Here is a 22,140-nt window from a genome sequence, read left to right as displayed (position 1 = left end):
ATCTTCTTGAAAAGGCTTGCATACTTTGCTTTACAATGTAAATTTGTTGTCTTGCTTTCTTTAAGGTAGGGTGAGGCCTCACCGATAAGTCTTTTTAAAAAAACACAATCTAAACCTGACTGTCCTTTTTACTAGTGAGCTTTTTTTTACATCTTGAACAAAACCTATAAGATCCTTTTTTGTTCTTGTTGTTTATGTCTGCATATATGCATGTGCAAGCTGTATGTTATGCCTATATGTTCATGTCTGTATGTGTAATTGTGTTGTTTGCAAGGTACCAAATTGGCTTATAATTAATGCATGCTCATTAAATAAATAAGTATACTTTTCAAGTTCACATAACTTAAACTTTCTAAAGTTCTGATAAACATATTTTAAAAATTGATTTAAACCTTTTACCTGAATTTGTCTCTAGGTCAGTACATCTCCTTGTTATCTCAGTTCTGCCTCCTGGCCATGCTGAGAGAAACAGTATCTTTTAGACGTTCTCTTTATAAATACCGCCATCTGTCTTAAGCTCCACATGGCCCCAAATGCCACTTGGAAACCTGGGACCCAAAATGGCTAGTGAAAGGAAACCTATGCCCAATATCACATAGGCCCTAGTTAACATTAACTAATACACCAAGTTTTGGGCTGGGAAACCATAAATATGTATCTGGTAAAAATAGCTAAAACTCAAACTGAGCTTTGTATAATTTACTCTGATAAACAGATGCCTATTTACTAACCTGAAGGTATAAAAATGTTCTTATCAGCACACATCATTGCCTGGGTTTACTAATCAAACAGCATTACTTGAGGTCTTTTCACTTGACTGCTCTTAATACAAAACTGTAAAAAGGTTTCTTTGTCCCTTAGATAACTGGCTTAAGAAACTTATTTCATGATAATTTCTTGTGCACTCTGCCTTTGAAACCCTTTGTCACTTTGGTTTTATTTTCGTAATAACTTGTGATTTTATTCAACTAAGTGCTTTAAGTCTTTTGTTATTTGACAAAGTTTTCCAAATCTAAATTCTGAAAGCTTAACCTCTTGGTTTAAACTAACTTTGAGGAGTTCCAAGTGCCCTGGAGCTTCTCAAAGGACATATAAAAAATGTATAAAATTGGCTTATTTAATAAATTAGACTATATGGGAAAGCATTGTCAGTACTGAAGGTGTTATGGATATGTGTTCCAAAATCTGGTAGGGTTCTTAAATATCTGTGTTTTGATATAAATGATGCCAGCCATAATCTTGGTTCGATTATAATTTTAAAATGTTGTTTTCAAATATTTCATGAAAAAACTCTGATAGGTACAGTTTCCTGAAAAATTTTGAGTTCATACCTTTAAACTAAACTTTTGAAATTCTAATAAAGAAATTGATGGGTTTGTGAAATTGTTCACAAAGGCCAACACAAAAGTTAATTAGTGAACTAATTAAAAAGAATTATGGGTTTTTACAATTTCCTTATTTTGAAACACTGCTGGTTCTCTTAACGTTTTGTTTTCCAAATTTAAAAAAACTCTCTCTTTTAAGCTACCTTTTTTGGTAAAATATCATTTAAAACAGAAATAGAAGTATTTGTTTTCTCCCTATTTGATCCCCCCAAAATTTAATAATTAACGTTATTAAGTATCCATATGATTATTATGACAATATGGCTATTTTTATAAATTCAATGAAAATTCACTATCTCTCTTTACAACAGGATATAATTTAAAATTTTGGATATATGATAGCATGTCTCACTTCTAAGTTGCTGACCCCGCTTTCATATTGCCTTAATTTGGCCTACCTGCTGCTTCATCCTGCTGTTCATCTTTCCCCCTGACGTGGGACAGATCACCACCAAGGAAAGGGCCTTCCCAGCAGTGTGGGATTTATACAAAGAAAAGTAAGACCTTTTCAATGAAGATATTGATCATCAATGCTTTCATGAGGAATGCCTTGATCATAAAGGGGGAAATAACATCTTCTCTACAAAGGCAGTTCTCTAAATTTTCCTGGCCTTAAAGAGGGTGTTTGTAACTTGGATGAGACATCCTGTTCTTAAACAAAAGACTTGTAATTGATCAAAAATTTTACAAAAGACTAGATGCTTTGGAAACAGTAATGTCCTGGACAGGTGAACATTAACAAACTCTCTGGACTCAGAATCAACTACTATACAGGGCAGAATCCCATTCCGGAGTTTCAACAATGGGTAATTACACCCAATTCACAGCACCTGGAATGATGCCGATGCAGCCACTCTGAGATGATGACATCATCAGTCCTCACCTGAAGTAAATTAAAAGGCCTTGCCATGCTAAATGATACCAACTTTGCTTTAAATGCTTTTGTCTTAACTGTGAAAACCTGATCTATAGCTGTTGTTTTTTCTTTTAAATAAATAAAATGGGGGGAGATGTGGAGTTTGCATAAAGCAAATGTACTTCACAGGGCCTGGTTTTCCAAAGCCTAGCAGTTTCAAATATTGACCTTGCAAAGGACAGGACGTTTTCCCCAGGCTATAGTCTCTGTTGTAAGATAAAGAATTGTAAAATAGCAAGGTTGCTGGCTCAAAGACAGACAGGTCACTGATGGATATGTAAAGATACTGGGAAATTGCTGTAAGAAGAAAATGTTTGCTAAAATCAAGCTTTTGTTAGTGGATCGACTTACTTGCATTATAGAATGTCACCTTGCTTGTCTTACTGAATGTCACCAGCTTCTATTGTTACACTTGTTAAACTACACTTAGCAAAAACACGACCGATGTTCTCTTCCTGTAATTTCTTGGTCTGGAGAATAAATGCGGGAAGAGAACCCCAATTTGTGGTTAATTTCCCAAATGGAAGGAATGCCTCTAGAGGGTTCTGGGAGATTAACCCCTTTTCGGGGCTTCTCACTGCTCAGAAGAGATGGGCTTTGAGTATTCTTTGGCAGCTCCATCACCCAGGGGAAAAGGGGTGACATATCCGTGGGAGGCAAAGCAAGAATAAACCTAGAGACTCCACCAAAAAACTCTTAGAGATGATTAACAATTTCAGTAATGTTGAAGCATACAAAATCAACACCCCAAAATTAGTAGCATTTTTATACTCCAATAACAAACTAACAGAAAAAGAAATCAAGAAAGCAAGCCCATTTGCAATAGTTGCCAAAATAAAATACCTAGGAATTGATTTAACAAAGGAGGTGAAAGATCTCTACAATGAGAACTACAAAACACTACTGAAAGAAATTAAAGAAGACACGAAAAGATGGAAAGACATACCATGCTCTTAGATTGGAAGACTTAACATCATGAAAATGTCCATTCTACCCAATCTACACATTCAGTTTAATCCCCATCAAAATACCAATGACATTCTTCACAGAAATAGAAAAAGGAATCCTAGGGCCGAGCCCGTGGCGCACTTGGGAGAGTGCAGCGCTGGGAGCGCGGCAACGTTCCCGCCGTGGGTTCGGATCCTATATAGGAATGGCCAGTGCGCTCACTGGCTGAGTGCCGGTCATGAAATAGACAAAAAAAAAAAAGAAAAAGGAATCCTAACATTCATATGGAATAACAAAAGACCTCAAATAGCCAAAGCAATCCTGAGCAAAAAAAATAAATACAGAGGCATAACACCACCCAACTTCAAATTATCTTATGAAGCTATTATAACCAAAACAGCAATGGTACTGGCACAAAAACAGACACTTGGATCAATGGAACAGAACAGAAAACCCAGGTATCAACCCATGTACTTACAGCCAACTGATCTTTGACAAAGGCAACAAGAACATATATTGGGGAAAAGACTGCCTTTTCAATAAATGGTGCTGGGAAATTTGGACATCTATATGCAGAAGAATGAAACTAGACCTGTACCTCCCATCATAACCAAAATCAACTCAAAATGGATTAAAAACATAAATATAAGACCTGAAACCATAATAGTACTAAAAGAAAATTTATAGGGGACCACTACAGGAAAGAGGACTGGGCAAAAACTTTATGAATAAGACCCCAAAAGCACAAGCAACAAAAGGAAAAAATAAACAAATGGGATTATATCAAACTAAAAAGCTTCTGCACAGCAAAGGAAACAATCAATGGAGTAGAAAGACAAGCTACGGAATGGGAGAAAATATCTGCACACTATACATCCAACAGGGAATTAATATCCATAATATATAAGGAACTCAAACAACTATACAGTAAAAATAGTAATAATAATCCAGTTTTTAAAATGGGCAAAGGAGATGAATAGACATTTTTCAAAGGAAGACATACAAATGGCCAACAGGTACTAAAAAAATGCTCAGCATCACTAATCATCAGAGAAATGCAAATCAAAACCACACTGAAATATCATCTCACCCCAGTTACACAGGCCATTATTAAAAAGACTGAGAATAACAAATGATGGGAAGGATGCAGGGAAAGGAGTATCCCCCTACATGGCTGGTGGGACTGTAAATTAGCACAGCTGTTATGAAAAACAGTATGGAGGTTTCTCAAACAACTACAGATAGAAGTACCATATGATCCAGCAATCCCTCTACTGGGTATATATCCAAAGGAATGGAAGTCACCATGCCAAAGGGATATCTGCACTCCTGTGTTCATCACAGCTCTATTTACAATAGCCAAAATATGGAACCAACCTAAACGTCCATCAATGGATGGCTGGATAAGCAAAACTTGGTATACATACACAATGGAATACTACTATGCCATAAAAAAGAATGAATTTCTGCCATTTGCAGCCACATGGATGAGCCTTGTGAAAATTATGTTAAGTGAAATAAGCCAGGCACCGAAAGAGAAATATCACATGTCTTCACTCATAACTGGGAGGAAGGAAGGAAGGTAGGTAGGGAGGGAGGGAGGGAGGGAGGAACAGACCATAATAATATTGAACTTTCAGAAGGAGAGAACAAACCTAAGGATACTAGAGACGGGGGAGGAAGAGAGGGGTTTTGGGGATTGATGCAGGTAAAAGGAATAAAGAAAAATTATTTTTTGTAATAATGAATATGCTAATAATAAAAAAAACTCAACCAAAAAACTAATAGAATAAACAACTTTGGCAAAGTTGCAGGATACAAAAATCAACATACAAAAATCAGCAGCATTTCTGTACTCTAATAGTGAACTACCTGAAAAAGAAATCAAGAAAACAATTCCATTTACAATAGCTACAAAAAATTACAATAATAATAATAAGATACTTAGGAATAAACTTAACCAAAGAGGTGAAAGATCTCTACACTGAAAACTATAGAACACTGATGAAAGAAACTGAAGAGGACACAAATAAATGGGAAGATATCCCATGATCATGAATTGGAAGAATTAATATTGCTACAGTGGCCATACTCCCCATAGCAATCTACAGATATAATGCAATCCTTATCAAAATACCAATGACATTCTTCATAAAAATAGGGAAAAAAAATCCTAAAATTCATACAGAACCACAAAAGACCCCAAATAGTCAAAGCAATCTTGATCAAAAAGAACAAAGCCAGAGGCATCACACCACCTATTATCAAAACAAAGCTATAGTAATCAAAACAGCATGATATTGGAATAAAAACAGACAGATTGACCACTGGAGCAGAATAGCAAGCCCAGAAATAAATACACACATTTACTAATCAATTGATCATCAGTGAAGATGCCAAGAACACACAGTGGAGAAAGGAGCATCACTTCAGTAAATGGTGCTGGGAAAACTGGATATCCACATGCAGATAAATAAAATTAGACCCATATCTTGTACCATTTACAAAAATCAACTCAAAATGGATTAAGGACTTTAACTGTAAGACCTAAAACTACAAGAAGAATTAGACGAAAACATAAGGGAAAATTTCTACAACATTAGTCTGGGCAAAGATTTTTTGTATATGAACCCAAAAGCACAGGCAACAAAAGCAAAACCAGACAAATAGGATTACATCAAACTAAAAAGCTTTTGACAGCAAAGGAAATAATTAACAGAGTAAAGAGACAACCTACAGAATAGTAGAATATGTATGTAAACCATATATTTGATAATGTGGTAATACCCAAAATATATAAGGAACTCAAACAACTCAGTAGCAAGAAAACAACCCAATTAAGAAATGGGTAATAGATCTGCAACATAACCAGCATCACTTTAGACAAGCCCAAGTACAAAATGGCACCTCCCACCTCCTCCCCTCCCCCTTCCCTTTACAAGAAGCCTCCTGACTTAAACAGAAACCCCTTTTGCTTCCACAAGGATGCAGTTCTCCACCCCAATCCACATTGGCATAATGACCCTCCTTGATGGTATCACCCAGCTCTTGGAGCCAACACACCAATATAAGCTCCACCACCCCCACACCTGGTGCTGTCCCCTTTCCAGGGCAGCCCTGGGCCGCCTGCTACTTTGAGCACACCCCAGCAGAGTTTCTTTCTTTAATAAACCTTGAACAGTACCTGGTATCTCGGCTCACTTTCTTTCAATGGGCAAAGGACCTGAATAGACACTTCTCAAAAGAACACATACAAATAGCCAACAGATATATTAAAAAAAATGCTCAACATCACTAATCATCAGGGAAATGCAAATTAAAACCACAATGAGCTATCATCTCACTCTAGTTAGAATGGCTATTACCAAAAAGACAAAAGGTAACAAGTGTTGGTGGGGATGTGGAGAAAAGGAAATCTTTGTATATTGTTGGTTGAAATATCAATTAGTACATTATGAAAAACAGTATGAAGTTACCTCAAAAAATTAGAAATAATAAGGCCGACCCCGTGGCGCACTCGGGAGAGTGTGGCGCTGGGAGCGCAGCAGCGCTCCCGCCGCAGGTTCGGATCCTACATAAGGATGGCCGGTGCGCTCACTGGCTGAGCGCGGTGCGGCCGGTCACAAAAAGACAAAAAAAAAAAAAAAAAGAATCTACACTGACTCCCCACCCCCATGGCCACCTCAAGGCCATGCTAAAAAAAAAAAAAAAAAAAAAAAAAATTAGAAATAAAACTACTCTATGATTCCGCAATTTCACTTCTGGGTATGTATTCAAAGGAAATGAAATCAGTATGTTGAAGAGCTATCTGCATTCCCATGTTTATTGCAGCATTATTCACAATAGCCAAGATACAAATCAACCTAAGTGTCCATCAAGGATGAGTGGATAAAGAAAATGTGGCGTATATGTATACAACAGAGCATTATTCGGTTAAATAAGGAAATCCTGTCATTTGTGACAACATGGATGAATTTGGAGGACATTATGCTAAGTGAAATAAACCAGGCACATAAAGACAAATACCACATGATCTTACTCACATGTGGACTGTAAAACAGTTGAACTCAGGATCAGAGAGTAAAATGGCCATTAACAAAGGCCGGGGGTTGGGAGGAGTAGGGAGATGTTTGTCAAATAACACAAAATTTCAGTTAGGAGAAATAAGTTCTATCATACAACATGGTGACTACAGTTAATAACAATATATTGTATACTTGAAAATTACTAAGAAAGAAGATTTTAAGTGTTTTCACCACAAAAAAGTAAGTATGCGAGGTAATGGATATGTTAATTAGCTTGATTGAGTCACCCACAATGTATACATATACCAAAACATGTTATACACTACAAACATATACAGTTTTTACTTTCATTTATAAATAAATAACAACATACTGGGGGAAGGGGGAAGGAGAAAAGGGGACAACACTCTAACCCAAGTAACTTTTGAGCACAGTATTCAACCAAACCCTAAGGCTAAAGACAAAAAAGAAGTGTAAATAAAAATTAAACTCCAGTTAATAGGTTGGTTTTTCACAGAGGTATGGGTTAGCCATTCTAAAATTACTTTCTATACATTCTTGGATCGAACAAATAAGGAAATACTTGTGGATAATCACAGCCAGGTTTGTCAGTGTTAGAGAAAGAAATTAAAAATATAGAAAGTGGAAAGGCTAGAAGTGAAATGAAATTGGAGATATCAGTATAACTCAATGGCTTATAACATATATACACAGATACAGAAATATAGATGTCTGTGTACACACAACACACAAACATACACAAGTACATAAGTATATATATATTCTTATATTCCCTAGCTCTGCCTGTTGAGAGGGCCTAGAATCAATGATATCCCAGGAACAATGGGCATATCTTGTGCCTATATCTCCTTTTTTAAATACCACTCACCACTAAAAGGAACCATTTTTCCTTAGAAAAATGGCCAGTTCTGAGACTAGAGTAGGAAAGTACAAGGATGAGCCTAGAAAAGGGACGGGCAAAATATGGCCCACCGGCCAAATCTAGTCAGCCACCTGTTTTTGTGAATAAACTTACTGGAACACAGCCATGCTCACTAGTTTACAAATTGTCTATGGCTGCTTTCCTGCTGCAAAGGCAGAGTTAAGTAGTTGCAACGGAGACTGTATGCCCCACAAAGCCATAATAGCCAAAAATATTTATTATCTGGCCACTTAAAGAAAAAGTTTGCCAAGACTTGGCCTAGAATATCTTGTTGTTCCAGAAATTAAGGAAATACTCAAAAAATGACAGAGACATGTCAAGAGTTTACAGGCGGTCAGTTTAAAAGGCTCCTACTGGCCAAATATATGCCAATTAAGTTATCAAAAATTTTAAATGATAACAGTTTATAACCCATTAAGTAAGAATGCTTGAGTTTATACTGATAAAAAGACAAAAAGTTAATAAATAAATGAAAGGGGGAAGTTCTGACAGCAGAATCCCTACTACTAAACGTAGGAAAAAACAATGAAATTAGAAAATTACCACTGGCAATCATCATTGCAATAATTAATTCATATTCATCAATGGTTGCTAAAACTAATGGGCAAAAGTTTGAAGAGTAACAGAATATTAAATAGTCTCAAAGTATCCTCAAAGATATTTAATAAATTCAAAGAGGAAAATCATATCTTGACAGTGGAGAAATCTGGCAAATTTACCTTAACCAAGAGATCAAAGTAAACACCTGTAATGGGACAAATCATCACATGATAGGATGCACTAAGAAAAACATGTCCCTTTTGAAACATCAGTAAAAACTAAATTGAGGGACTTGCTACAAAATAACTGGGTTGTAATCGTCAAAAATGTTAAAGTCAGGGAAAGGAAAAACTTTCAGATTAAAGGAGACTGAACACCCATGACAACTTAATGCAACTCATGATCTTAGATTTTCTCTTCGTATAAAGATCATGATCGGGAAATTTGAAAAAAATCTACAGATTAGTTAATGGTATTATATCAATGTTAATTTCCTGATTTTGATAACTGCACAATGATTATATAAGAAGATGGCTTTGTGTCTGCAACTTACTCTTAAACAACTCAAAAAAGAGGGCTAGTCAGGAGAGATACTTAGGCAAATGTGGTAAAATGTTAACACTGGGGAATCTGGTGAGGAATACAGAGTAATTCTCTGTACCATTCTTGCATCTTTTCCATAGGTCTGAAATTACACATTTTTTAAAAGAATCCAAGTCTTTAATTACAGAATCATATCTGTTTTATTGAATTACATTTTTTCTCATGCTAAAGAATATTCCCAACTGGCAATATAAAAATTTTAAAACACCCCCTAACATGAAATACAAATGATGCACTAAATAAAAGAAGTTCAAATAATCAATTAAAGGATATGTGGGCTACAAGATCATTCCATCCTGTTTCATATGAGCCAAACAGATTTATTAGCTGCAAGCTCAAATAAAGTGATCTAAAATAAGAGTTATGTCAGTAAAAACACTGCCTCTTAACAGGTCAGAAGTGACTTTACTCACTTACACTTTACAAAATATTTTGAGGATTTAAAAGATTAAATGTCCTAAAAGGGACAACGGCTCAGCACTTTTTGCAAACACAGCTGTTGGTTAAGGTTCTTGAGAAAAGAAAAGCTCTATAATAGGAATCAGCTGTAGGAAGAGATAATGGTTATAAAATATTAAGCAAATTCTGGAATCTTTTGTTATTAATCTCTCTAAGAGCAACTTATTTCTGAACATTTGCTTCATTACTACACACTAGGCCTCTTTAAATACTGGGCATAGAGCAATAAATATGACCAAGAAGGTCCCCACTCCCAAGGTACTTACAATTTAGGGGGAGAAGACAAACAATAAATGAGTACACAGATAAAAAGGCAATGAAACAGAGTGATGAGATAGAAACCAATGAGATGGGGAAAGAGGACACTAGCTTAGCTTCAGTGATTAGGAAAACCGTCTATTAAGGAGATAATACTGGGGCCAAGTTCTCGATGTGAAGGTGTCACTCAGAGTAGAACCTTCTAGGCAGAGGCTATGACAAATGTGAAGACAACAAAAGAGGAACAATCTCAGCATGTTCAAAGAACTGAAAAAAAAAGAGACAGAAAGAAAGAAAGCCTCGTTAATATTCTACTACCAATTTTGCATTAGGTATGGTAACAGCACTGTGACTATGTCTGAAAATGTTCATACTACATAGTGAGATATACACGTACATGAATAATATTAGGGATTTCTTTAAAGTATTTCAGCCAAGAAAGATATATTTAAAAGATGAATAAAGCAAATATGTAAATATAGAATTTGGGTGATGGATAAATGGGAGTAGATGCACTATTCTACTTTTGTATGTTTAAAACTTTTCATAATAATTTTTACAAACTCCACATAACAGAAGCTTCATGTTATCATACTCTCCTTCTCTAATACCCCAGTTTAGCTCTCACCTCTTCAGTTCTGTCACCTGATCACCTCACTTAAAGAGACATAAAACAAAAGATAGGTAGACAATGGGCAGGTCCTACACTCTATGGCTGAATTCAGTTTCTGACAGAGCTAATTTATCTAAGGCAAGGTTGGAACCCAGAGAGTATTAAAACAAAAGAACATGAAATAAACCATCACATATTGATAAACAAGTCATTCTTTCTGAGAAAACAGGAATAGCCTAGACTTAAGGACTGTCCTCCCAGAGATTAAAAAACACAATAGGTTTCTTCCCCCTCCATTCCACAGAGACCAGAGACCGCTCTGGCAAAGATCTCCTGATTGTGAAATCCTACTGTCAGTTTTCAGTCTGGATCCTTCCTGACATTGCTGTTGCACTTGACACAGATCAAGCACACACAATGTAGCACTTGACATCCTTGGCAGATGTGAGAGCAGACTTCCTTTCAAGACAAGTGTCATATCCACAGCCCCTCCTGAGAAATAGCAAGCAACTTTTGTCCCAGGTAACCAGCTCTTAAGGAACCAGGGGTGAGTCCCTTTTGGGACCCAACAATCTACGATTCATAGAATGGTTTGGAAATGGGGTGTTTCCAGAATAGAAACTTCTGTTTGGCGGGGGCTGACCAATTAGCTCATTTGGCTGGAGTGTGGTGTTATAATACCAGGGTCAGGGGTTAGGATCATACTGTCCAGCTGCCAAAAAAAAAAATAGTAAAATAAAGTGAGAGATGTGTGACTCTTTAAAAAAAAAAAAAAGAAAGAAAGAAAGAAAAAAGAAATTTCTGTTTCTGGTAACATAGTGGCATCAATATTCTGAAAAACCTTCTGATACCAGCTTACTACAACTGCTAACAAAATGTTACCAACTTCTTTCAAAATGCACAGTTAAGCTCTCTAGAAAGAAGAGAAAATCCCCAGGAGCTAAAAATTGAGTGAGAGCTAGAAACCAGAAAAAAATAGAAGTTGAGGATACAGACACCCTGGAAGTACTTTCTGATGTCACTACCAAAAAGCTTGTTATTTAAAGCTGCGGGGGGTCAGGAGATAAGGCCTTGACCATATGAAACATAGAGAGGTGGAAGTGAGCCCTCCTGCAAAAACTCAGACCCTTGAATTGCAACAATTTCAGTGAAAAGATAGGCGAGAAAAAACACACTTACTGGTGAAGAAAAAAATCAATAAATGTGGCTGTTTTGACTGGGCTTCAGCTGGGCATCATGATTGAGAGCCAGAAAAAAAACAGCAAAATGTGTTGCAAAATAATTTCTTTTTAAAAAAGACAAACAATATTGTTAAACTATAAAGTATACAAAGAAATAAAAGAAAAGTAAACAAGTGAAAGAAGCTTACTAAAAAAGATAAAAATCTTAAAAGAATTAAGTAGAACTTTTAGAAGTAAAAAGTAACTAATATTGGTCAATAACTTTATAGGCAAATGTACTAAAGCTAGACTATCTTTCTCCTCTTGGGTTTTTAAAAGTATGTTAGTTGGTTAAAAGCAAAAATATAATACCATCTGATGTAGTTCTCAATGTATGTAAAGGAGACATTAAGACAACTAATCATAAAACAAGGAGGAAAAAGCAGCCTAAAAACAGTGGTAAGGTTCCTATGTTTCACCTGAAGTGATAAGATGTTGATACTAATAGACTATGACATAGTAAAGATGTCAATACTCCCCAAACTGATCTATAAATTCAACATAATTCTTATCAAAGTCCCAAGATCTTCTGTAGACATAGACAAGCTTATATTAAAATTTATACGGAAATGCAAAAGAACTAGAATATCTAAAATAATGCACAAAAAAAGAATAAAGTGGAGAAATCACACTACCCTATTTTAAGCTATATAGCTATAGATAGATATCAGGATGTGTTATTTTCAGAGGCAAAGACACATAGACCAACAGAACAACATAGAGAACCCAGAAATAACCCCATACAAATATGCCCAACTGATTTCTGACAGAGGTGGAAGAGCAATTCAAGGGAAGAAAGACAGCCTTTTCAACAAGTGTTGCTGGAATGATTGGACATCAACAGACAAAAAAATAAACTTTGACCGAAGCCTCACACCTTATACAGAAATTAACTCAAAAAGATCCTAGATGTAACATAAAACTATAAAACTTTTAGAAGAGAATATAAGAGAAAGGCTTCCTGACCTAGGGTTAGGTGAAGAGTTCTTAAACATGACACAGAAAGCATGATCCATAAAGAAAAAATGGACTGGGTTATTTTTTCATTTCTAGAAACTGGCCAGTGCCATAGCTGAATGACAATTTAAGACATTCTTAATATGTTGAACATTAGAGCTCTTCTAAGAAGACCAAAAAGAGTAGTTGAAATCTGAGTTCTCTGTTTTATCCTTACGTAGTAAAGTGGATGGGAGGGAGAAGCTTAAACATATATAATTATTTCATTTTAATGAAAGGCACTAGCTGGATACCTCTTACCTATAACCTATCATTTTAGTATCTGTGTGAAAATCTCTAGAGAATTAAACTCAAGTGCTGCAGACCCTTACAGTTAATTCTGCAACTGCTGGCCTCAATCAAGGGTTACTGATAAAGAAAAAAGACTATCTCATGTATTATAACAAGGATAATGCCATATGACCTTGAACTCTAGCTCTTAACTGCTTCTCTAACTTGTACAAGTATTAAAACTCTTGGTAGAACTTAGGCTTATACAGTTTTTTGTTTGTTTGTTTGTTTGTTTGTTTTTCTGACTGGTAAGGGGATCGCAACCCTTGGCTCGGTATGGTCAGCACCACACTCAGCCAGTGAGCACACTGGCCATCCCTATATAGGATCTGAACCCGTGGCCTTGGCACTCCCAGCGCCGCACTCTCCCGACTGAGCCACGGGGCCGGCCCTAGGCTTATATAGTTTTAATCAGTTTTAAAAACATTATACTAAAAAATATAATTAAGAGACTTAGATGGTGAAACTTTTTATTTACCTCCACAACCCCAAAGCCTAGTGGAGTGTCTGCTGAATAACAGCTCAATAGAGTTTGTTGAAAAATTTTACCACTTACAAAGAAAAATGAAATGATGAATTTAGGAGACTGAGATAATGAAACTCACAGAAATTTCGTCACCTCAACCCACCTGCATATTCATTCAGGTCCCATCATTTTTCCTCTACACCCTCAAATGTGTTACAGTCTCTCTGTCATCGTTCTAGTACTGGTCCATACTACCTTTCACCTAAACTAATCCCTGATAGCCTCTCCTGCTTCAAGCCTCTCCTCCTTCATATCTAGCCCTAAATCCCACAGCCAGTTTACCTTTCCTGGTGTGTGGCTCTGATAATGTCTCCATCCTACTTAAAACTCATGCCGCTGCCTCAGAGAGTCCTTCAGAAAATGTTTGCATAATGTAACTTGTTACTTCTGTCTCACTTCACATATCCCTTTATGTCTTATGATTTTGACTGAAACATTTACTTGTCCATTCATTCCTTATTTAACAAAAATGTATTGAGCTTCTAAACTGGATCAGGCACTACGCTTGGCCTTAAGGAACACAATGGAAAAAGAAGAAAAGGAGACCAGTCCTTCCTCTCATGAAGCTTACAGTCTAAGGTGGAAGGAAAAATGTTAAACAATTATGCAAATTGATATATAATTTCAAACTAAATTTATACTCTGGAGTGAGAGGGAATATAACACACTCAAGGAATGTGGCCACAGCTTAGAGAACAAATGGGAAAGTAAGGGAAGATGAAGCTGGAGGGAAAAGCAGGTGCCACATCATGCCAGAGCTTGCAGGATGTATTAAGAATTTTGATTTTTTTTTTTCCTACAACCAATGGTTAAGTATGGGAGTGTTTTCAGTCAGGAGGATGACATGATCAGATTTACATTCTGGTAAGATCTCTCTAGCTTCAGGGTATAGAAAGGATTGGCAATCGGGGGAATAATGAACGGGGCCCTGGGTTAGGAGGCTATTTGAGCAGTCCATGTAAAAAATGACGGCACTGAGATCAAGAAATTTTAATCAAGAAATATTTAGGAAGCCAAATCAACAAAACATGGCAATCAGTTGAACATGAAGGGTGAGGAGAAGAGGGTGATCAAGGGCAACTTCATGTATTCTGGCTTACACTACTGAATGGATGGGAGTGACATTCTCTGGGACAGGGTTATTGGATTGGGGTCAAGGGGTGGAGATCATCAGCCCAGGATCAGACATGCTGAGTTTGAGGTGACTGCAACTCCAAGAGATAGTACCAAACAGGTAGCTGGATATACATGTCAGGAGCTCTGAAGACATCTGGGCTGAGGTTAAATTTAGCAGTCACCAGAGAACAAATTATAACTGAAGTAACTAAAGTTGTGAACATAGATGAGATCAGCCTGGGAAGAGAACATTAAAAGGAGAATGGATCTAGGATGGAGACCTAAGGAGCCTCAAAGTTCAATAGCCAGGGCTTCCGGTCAAGATGGTGGGATCGATGGTCCCCATTGTCACTCTCTCCCACAAGTCAACCAATTTACTATTAAAAAGCAATAACAGCCCAGCTGGGGCCTCTAGAGCTCAGGGGAAGAGGAGGAGAGACCTACGGAGTCCATAAAGGCAGGAGAAGCCACGATTAGAGAAAGAAAGGACTGCTCCCACCATTTTGAGCCACAGCTGTTTCAAGGCTGGAGCTGGTAAGCGTACAGAGCAAGAGCTGGCAAAAGCCACTGCTGTAGCCTTCCTATGAAGTTGCTTGGAGGTGGCAGGGAAGAAGAGGGCCTTGGTGGCCCCAAGGGCAGCAAGACCACTGACAGGTTCCCGTGAACCCACATAGGAGTGAGAGGCCACAGGCAACTGAAAAAAGGAGCCACTCAGAGGCCAGTGAGTCACTGCAAGGGACTGGCACATGGCTTATCCCATGGGAAGAGTCTGGAGTGTGGGCAGTGGAAGAGATGGACCACCAGGGGAACAATGGGGTACAGCATGGACAGCTGATCTGCCCCCCAATCAGCACAGGATCACTCTGTGTAGACTGGTCAGGAATACAGAACTGCAGGGGGTGCAGTTTGCTGAAAAGACTCAGGCCCAGACCAGAGTTTCCACACAACCCAGGTGTACCAGATCTCACAAGACCTGGAAGTACCTACAAAGTCAACCATTAAAACCTGAGCTGCACAGAAAACCTTCCCTAAGGAATCAGCAGCAAAGCAGCAATTTAGCTCAATCACAGAGCTCAAGTGCTGGTCCCCAAAGGAAGTTCCCCCATTTTAGAAGCAAAGGACAAAAAATTAGTTCCAGTGCAGAGTAAATAGTGGTAAAAGCAAATAATCCAACACAGATCTGAAAGAAAAAACAAAATACCCACAAACCAGAGACAAAGTTTGATATTAACTAGTAAAGGTCTCACTTCACCAAAGGACACCTATAAAACCTAGAAGGACCAGAAGCCCTCTGGGCTCACAAGCCAGGGAAGTGAGAGGACGAGGGGCCTCAGCTGTGCCTCCTGACACCCACAACCAGCCCAGCAATGACCACTGAGCTGCCACAGGAAGTGCCCCAGGCTCCTGAGCCAGGGCAGTGGGGGGCTGAGGGCTTCAGTCACACACCCCTGACATCTGCATTCAGCCTGGCAATGACCAAGCCACCAATGGAAGCCCTTTGGTCTTCCCTGCAGGAATAAAGAGGGTGCAACAGGCCTCAACCATGCCCCCACTCCTTTCTCCTCCCACCCTATTTTCTTCCCCCTTCCCATCTCCCTCTCCCACCCAAATGCTCCATAACAACCTCTTGGAACGTAAAAACAGATGGAGCTGGGAACTGACCCCTCCTCCCACAACCAGGCATGCTGCTGCTGCCACGTGGCCCACCCGGGCTCCTGAGGCATGGAGCCAAGGACCAACCCCTCTTCCTGCAATCAGGCACACCGCCACTGCCACAGGGCCCGCCCAGAGTCCTGAGGCATGGGGCCAGGGAAGACCCCTCCTCCTGCATCCAAGCACACTGCTGCTGCCACGGGGTCCACCTGTAGTCCTGAGGCATGGAGCCAGGGACCAACCCCTCCTCCCACAACCAGGCAAGGAGCATGTCAAAACACTACTTCCATGTGGGTGGCCCACAACAGCCCCAATAGCTATGGCTGCCACAAAAGTGGCTAGAAGCCACAACCACTGTGCAGATGGCCTGCCAGCCACTTGAATGCACTGATACAAGGTGAGTCACTAGCGGAGACCAAAGAAAAGAAGAGGATGTCTCTCTCCACAAAGCCCATTCCAGAGTGACAGAAGCATCTACTCTACGATAATAGTAGGACCTGAACACAACTCTCTCAACACTGGACATATCATCCAGGCAACAAATCAACAGAGTAATTGTTACTCTTTCAGAAGGACAGAAGAAAAAATCTAGGGTTCTTAGAGGGGGGACGGAGGGGGGATGGGGAGAGATTGGATAAGAGGCATAAAGAATAAGTACAATTTGTAATAATACATATGCTAATAAATTGATTTGATCAACATACATCAACATTAAACCCAAAAAATATGTATAGTCAATTATGATTCGATTACAAAAAAAAGGAAAAAAAATTACAAAGACTGAAAAGGAATGGCCTCCTCTGAAAGAGATATAAGAGAAAACTTGGGAAAGTGTGATGTCAACAATATCAAAGTTTCAAGAAGGTAATGGGCCATAAAGTCACATGCTGCTGAGAGAAGTAAAATAAAGAATGAAGTGTTCATTAGACTAAGCATCATGGATGTCACAGGGAGCTTAGTGAGAGCTGTTTTAGTGAAGAAATAGGGATAACAACTAAAAAGAAATAAGCTGAGCCATGAACGGGCTGGGAGGACGTGGAGTTAGTGAGTTCAATCAACTTTTTGGTGAAGTTTGGCTGTGAAGAGGAAAAGGTGGAAGCAAACGATAGAGTTTGCATTTGTTGTTGCTATCTTGTTATGAAAGGAGAAACTTGAGCATGTCAAAACACTGATGGGAAAGAAGAGTTGAGAAGGTGGGGCCAAGGATAACGAGTAGCTTCTATGAGGACCTTACTTGGTAGCACATCAGTAATAGCAAGAAGCACATGAAGGATATTGCTAGGGTGGATCTATAGTATCATCTACCTGTCTCTAATAAAGACAGAATCATCCTAATGCCATTTAAGTTCTAGAATTCTGGTCATAAATCACACAATAACAAGTACAAGATTTGTAATAAGATAGCATACAAAACCAAAATTGAAGAGATCTCCCAGGGTCTTCTCAAACATAAGCTGTGCTACCAAGTAAAGCCCCAAAATATCAAGAGGTAGAAACTGCTTCATTTTTCAACAAATAGCTTCATTTCTCATGTTTACTTTATACAGGATTATACTACAAATTCAATCTCATGTTTCTCCCTCACATTTTATTACTACAATTAAAGTCATCTATAGAATTATTAAGTTGGGATGAATAAGATTACTTCCTATTCTTTAAAGACTTTCATACCAATTGGCATTTTCAACCCCATGAAATTTATTCTAACCTCTTTTTAATAAAAATATGCAAACTTTGGAAACAAACTCTAGACAGTAGCAAAAAGCTCAAGTCAAACATTAAGTACCTTTCGAAACAAGAATAAATCTTTCTCCATTCAGTCAGTGGAGGAAGTAACAGAGACACTTGAAAAATCTAAAAGAATAGGGACCAAACAAAAATTTTGTCTTTTTAAAGAAAATCAGAATCTAAAGAAGCATATGAAAGTAACCATTGGTGTTGGAATTCATGCTCAGCTCCAAATAGCAAAAGAAAGTGTCTTGTAAAAAAATTAAAAGGAGGGGGTTTGTTTTCATAACGCATAAGTAGTCACACTGGATGATCTCTGCCTTGGTCAGTAAACTTAGGCAATAACAGGGTAAAACTATAATATTCTCACTCCTGAAATAATTTAGGAGCAGTACTTCAGCACCACTGAAAAAACCACCCTAGAAAGACTTGGAAATCATTACATGTATTTCCTTAATCCTACCCCTAAACAAAGTCTGTCTCAGATCTTGCCACTTTCCTTCATTACCTTTTGAGGATACTTTACCTTTTTATTTCGGAAATTTAAAAACATATACAAAGTAGAAATAATGTTGTAATGAATTCCCATGTGTTCATCATCAAATTTAACCATTATCAATTAATAGTGTTGTTTCATCCGCCCCTACCCACCCCCCGCACACACATACTAAATTATAATAAAGCACATGAGAAGACTTTTTAATTTCCTTTTAAAAACTGTCAATTACAGGTCATAATGTCAAAATAACCTATTTAGCAAACAATTCAGCAACAACTACTATTATCACTTAGGGTCTTTACTTGCAACAAAGCATAAATTTTATGGAGCAAATTTATCACAGGCGCAATCCAAATTTCATGCTGTAATATCAAAGCAGTTATTTAATAATAGAGCTGAAAAATATCTTATCCACCAGCTATATGCATAATTTTAATGGTAATCAAAGTCATCATGTCTCCACATACACTAACCTCAAAAGTATTAAGAAAAAGGAAAAAGAAGGCTGAAAAGTTCATCCACATGGCCAATTTTACCATGGCAATTTGGAAAAATATGTGACTTTCAGAATCTATAACCAACTGAATAAAATAACTAAAAATGTAAAAACTGAGAGTAGTTTTTCCTAGGTTCATATTATTTCAAATAAAATGGGAGTGTTCATGAAAACTTTTTACTTTACACAAGACATTAATAACCTGGCTTCTGTGTTAGTTCTTTATTTTTTAAAAAATGTCACTTATATCATTACTTTATTCTTGGGAAGTGTTCCTATACCAATGACTACTAATCTCAAGGCTGCAGCTGTAGACATTTGGAATTTACTACCTACAGATTCTTTCAGGCCCAAGCAAGGTAAGGCCTTGCTAAAAACAAGGCTCCTGCCTACAACACAAGGTCCACCTCCTGTCTTGCAGAACACTTCCACAGGAAGACATGCAAAGTCACAAGCAATTGTACTGTCCCCTCAAAGTCACAGAGAATTTTAGTATTAATCAGGAATCTGGAGGAACATGGAACACAAAATTGTAAACAGCAAAATGACTTAGACATTAAATCCAGACCACAGATAAAGATATAGTTAAAGTTTAATAACCCCTAAGCCAACCTGCTGATTTTAGATCCGGTCAATTAGGTAAGCACCTGTACTGGTGGACCTGAGAAAGGCCCTACAAAAACAACCCTGATTCTATCCCTCCTTTCTGAGGAGGAAGTATGTTTCACATTCATGCCATTCAATGAGAGTCAGTTTGAAAGACAGTGACTCTACAATTTGCAGCTTTTCAAAATTCTACATTTCCCAGATAAAAACCACTACCACTCGCAAGGGCCATCACTAAGAATTTAATAGTTAACAACTTCAAGTAAATAGCAGAGAAATACAAAAATCCAAGAAAAATAACCAAAATAATTCCAAAAATATTGAAATATAACTATGACAGACCTGTGGCATTTCTTCTCCCTACTCCTTCAAAAAAAGAAGTCAAAACAGAAGCACTGGAAACCCCTGCTTCTCAGAGACAGAAAACAAACCTGAGGCCTATACACCCCACGAAATAAGGTGGGTCTCCACTTCCATTGAAGAGTTCTAGTTTCCCAGCATTTATGCACGCCTTCTAAGCAGAGGGTCAGAGTGCAGGATCTCAGCTCCATGGCAATGTTCAGAATCTTAGGATTATTTTAAACCTTCAGGTTGCAAGTATTCTACTTGTCATTTATGGGGAAGCTACATCACTAAGATCGTGCTATCTCTAGATACACATTAAATATAAAACCTAAGTTCATACAGAGCCTTTGTGCACATTTTACCAACTCAGATGTGAAGAAATCCAAAGTTACGATTTCCACAGCAACTGTAATCTTGGCAAACCCATACATACGTATTTTGTATCATTTCAGATGGTAGTGACCTTAAAAAAAACTTAGAATAAAGCACATTATAATCTCCATATCTAATTACAAAGAAAAACTCCCCCACAGATGAGAGATTAGAAAACTGCCTTCCTCCAGGGTTAGCAGGGCTCTTTCTTTGGGACAATTAACAAAGACTGGACTAAGAACTGAAGAATGTGCTGGAAGAAACAATCCTTACCTGGACTGAAGGACATGGGCCAGACAACTTCAGAGGGTTTTCTCTAAACTTTCGTCTCTAACGTGAAAGACAACCAACCAGCTGCCTGATGTTTAAAATTTCAGTTCAAATATTTAATACTTTCAAAAAGTAACATAAATGCTAATCAGATGCAGAAATGACTCAATTTTAGCTCCAACCTGAAGCAACGTATGAAATATCTGAAGTCATAGTGAAATGGATCTACTGTAATACAAATCATATAACACTTGTTTATGAAAGCTGATAGACACAGATATAGAAATCATGGTTTCCCTGATTCTTAGTTCAAGGTTAAAACACCAGTTTCTGGAAGCCTGAGTGGTACTACAGCAGGCTAAAAGATTAATGGAAGACAGTAGAGCTCAGTAGTTAAAAGGCATCTGGAATCAAAAAGCCCAGGTTTGAATCCAAGTTCTACCACTTAAGAGCTATGACTTTGAGCAAGTTTAATAATAAAACCTACCTCATAGAGATGTCTTGGGCACTAATGAGTAATGTATGTAATATAAGTTCTCAGACCAATACCTGACAGATAATAAGCACTCCATAAGGAGGAAATCCTATTTTTTTTTAAAGAGGACTATATTCCTCAAAAAGTCACAAAAGTCAAAGAAAGGTTAAAGAACTGTTCCAGATTAAAGGAGGCAAAAGAAACATGACAAATAAATACAAAGTGATAGTAGACTAGATCCTGAAGGGGAAAAGATATAAAAGGGACATTATTGGGTCAATGGACAAACTGTAATTGACTGCAGATCTAATAAAAGTTGTATCCATGGTTAGCTAAGTTAATAACTTTTCTGTGGATATGTAAGAAAATGTCCTTATTCTTGGAAATACGGAGTATAAGGGGTTATAACGTATGCAATTTACTCTCAAGTAAAAATTTTTTATATTTGTGTGTACATATTTAAAGAGAGAAAGAGACAGACACAGAGATATAGAGAAAACAAATAATAAAGCAAACAGGACAAAATCTTAACAACAGGTGAATCTAAGTAAAGGGTATATGCACTCTTGGGCATTTATCCCAGAGAAATGAAAACTTACATTTGCAAAGAAAAAACCTGTACATGAATGTTCATAGAAGCTTTACTCATAATATTTCAAAACTGAAAACAACCCAGTTGTCCTTCAAAAGATGAACAGTTAAACAAGCTGTGGGGAATCCATGTCATAGGATATTACTAAGCAATAAAAAGGAACAAACTATTGATACATGCAACAACCTGGATGTCTCAAGGGAATTATGCTGAGTGAAAAAAGCCAATCTCAAAGGTTACATATCGTATGATTCCATTTATATAG

General features: G+C 37.6%; 1 protein-coding gene across 5 annotated transcripts in view; it reads right to left on the bottom strand.

The window, feature by feature from the left end:
• The window catches only part of DIS3L2 (DIS3 like 3'-5' exoribonuclease 2), a 401,609-nt gene that overhangs the window by 367,879 nt on the left and 11,590 nt on the right, over positions 1-22,140 (bottom strand). Inside the window, exon 1 of one of the 5 annotated variants that reach the window (XM_063104732.1) lies at positions 10,234-10,253. The exons of the other annotated variants lie outside the window; for them this stretch is intronic. The gene's annotated coding sequence lies outside the window, so the exon portion shown is untranslated. Of the gene's footprint in view, positions 1-10,233; positions 10,254-22,140 lie in introns of those variants that run through there. 5 annotated transcript variants of the gene reach the window in all.

Source organism: Cynocephalus volans, chromosome 1 (assembly GCF_027409185.1).
Source record: "Cynocephalus volans isolate mCynVol1 chromosome 1, mCynVol1.pri, whole genome shotgun sequence".
Lineage (NCBI taxonomy): Eukaryota > Metazoa > Chordata > Mammalia > Dermoptera > Cynocephalidae > Cynocephalus > Cynocephalus volans.
Note: the sequence above shows the minus strand (reverse complement) of the source record. Positions and strands in the feature narration are given on the sequence as shown.